Source organism: Heliconius melpomene, chromosome 11, assembly GCF_056956725.1.
Source record: "Heliconius melpomene rosina isolate 202511_hmr_F chromosome 11, ASM5695672v1, whole genome shotgun sequence".
Taxonomy (NCBI): Eukaryota; Metazoa; Arthropoda; class Insecta; order Lepidoptera; family Nymphalidae; genus Heliconius; species Heliconius melpomene.
In genome coordinates this window covers 12,202,501-12,205,000 of record NC_140399.1, presented here as the reverse complement: position 1 = coordinate 12,205,000, position 2,500 = coordinate 12,202,501, and positions in this window count along the sequence as shown.

Below are 2,500 nucleotides of genomic sequence, written 5' to 3'. Positions count from 1 at the left end.
CGCATAGTTCGAAAACACGCGTCAGCTCGGAGCCAGCTGATAGCCACACATGTTTTACCATGCGAGCAGTGATCCCATCGATACCCGGTGCTGTGTTCGGGAGACCCTTGACTATCCTCTCCAGATCACTGTACGGTAGTGGTAGCGCGTCAGCACCAGCGGGAGTACAGGCCGCCAACAACCGGACCTGACGATGGTAAATCGTGTCCGAAGACGCATTATCGTCAGGGCAAAGTGACCGCACCATATTGTGCATGGCAGACTCTGTGTCTCCCGCATGTCCCTCCGCAAGCTTGATGCCGTAGATAACGTTGGGGGGAGGTCTCAGCCTCCCGCAAGCGGCTCTGTAGGCTAGTCCCCACGGGTCGTGGTTGCCTGTGTTTGCAAGCTCGCGGAAAAAGTCCATCTGCGCATCCACTATCGCACACCTATATCTTCTGCGGTGAGAGTGGAATCTCAACCTAGCGATCTCTTCTGCGGCCTCAACCCCTCTCTTCCTAATCGACTGCCACGTTTTACGCAAACGGTTGTTTTTCCTGCGCATAGAATCTAATGTGGGTGACCACCATTCATATCCCCTGCTTCGCTTCCCTTCCGCACACATGCCCAGACATTCCATGGCCGTTCGCGTTACAATGTTGGTAAACTCCTTACATACCTCACTTGCCGGTTTCATCCAATCTATGCGCCCTACTCTATCGTGGATCATCGATTGGAAGCGATCCCAATCCACACCGCGCTCCCGAAACCTGATTGGTCCCTCCGGTGTTCCCTTTTCGGTTGCTGCGCTGATGTTCCGCTCCTGCAGTCCAAAAGTTAGTAGTCTATGGTCGCTGGAACTGGCCCCCGTGTTGACCCGCCAGCAGCCCAGACGAACATTCCCCGACGTCAGTGTTACATCGATGTTAGATTCCCCGTTTTCAGTGGAGAACGTGGGTGGCTCCCCGGGCAGGTTCTCCACCCGGAGGCCTCTGCCTATAATAAAGGCCTCAAGCTCTTCTTTTCTTCGCGAGACCGCGCTCCCCCGGCCTATGTAGTGCCTGGGGAGGGAGTGCCACATCGGTGAGTGCGTATTGGTATCTGCCGCGATCACTATCCGTCGCCCCTTTAGCGCTTCTAGCACTCGCCCGAGGTGATGTAGGTGCGGGCCTATCTCGTGCGAATATTGAAAATACGCACTCACCGCGTAGATGGATGTCGCTGGCGGGGTCAAACACACATGGACCACCATGCAATGGCTTGTGCACAGGTCCTCCCGCACCGAGCAGGCGACATCATTCCTGCCAAGATACACTGCCACCATGCTACAGTCGCCCGATGGGAGTAGCATCCCCCGTGACGCCTCTGTTCTGTCCTTTTGGGCGTAAGGCTCCTGGATCAGCACTAAGTCCAGTGCCAGTTCAGCAGCGATGGCCGGCACCTCCAGCGTGGCTGCCTTGGACCCCTGCAGGTTAAGCTGCCCGAACCTAAACCCCTTGGCGTTGCTATCCATAATTTATTCTTTGGAGCTCCCTATCCTCCGCGTGACGACGCGCCGGGCAGTCACTGGCGTTTGTGGCGTGTGTGATGGCGTCCTTCCTCCCAAATTTTTTACACGTGGCGCAGCAGGCGTTGGCGGCCCTACACTCCCCCTTGTCATGGCCGTCTTCCCCGCAACGCCCACAGGTGGTTGTTTGCGATCGGCAGTACTTCTGCGGGTGGCCAAACTGCTGGCATTTATGGCAGCAGGTTACCCCCAGGTAGTCGTTGATCTCGACGACCTCCCACCCTATGTATGCTCGTCCGATCCCAATAAGGTGCTTGCGGAGCGCTGGCGACACCTGGCAGACCCACATGCACCGGTTTCCAGCTCGCTTCTTCCTGAAAAGCGGCTTCAATTCTTTCTCCAGCGAGGCCAGGTTCCAGGTTGTGTCTGCCAAGTTTTGTTCATGTAGGGATTCCACAATGTCCTCAAATCGTTCGGTGTGCTCAACCCCGGACAAGGAGATGAGCGGCATCCTGTCCTTGGGCTCCGCTGCCCGTAGGGTGGGGGGGATGGCTTTTCTTAACGCCTCCGCTGCCTTGGCCGACCCGGTCTGCACAATGACACCTCCGTTTCCGCATGGCCGAATGCTGTCAATAGTAATTCCTATCTTCGCTGGTTGCACCGAGGTCTTGAGAACCAGCTTAGTGTCCGCAGCGGTCTTCAGCTTCTCACGTTGGTCTTCCGCGGGATAGACCGCTACGGCCGGTCCCTGGCGCGCTGGCACGGATCGTGTCTCCTGACTTCTCCCCAGCTTGAGCGTGGTCGCATAACTCTGCGATGGTGGCTCCTGGGGAGGGGGAACGAATCCGACTAGTGCTGGTGCGCCTTTTTGCGCCTCCTCGGCTCTCCTTTCTGCAGCGGCTACTCGGGCAACCAGCAGGCCCACGATGGCAGTCAGTCGCTCGGTGTTGGCACCAATGCAAGCGATTTCCTCCTTGTTAAGCTTACTGGTCTTGGACCTCACCGCCTCCATGA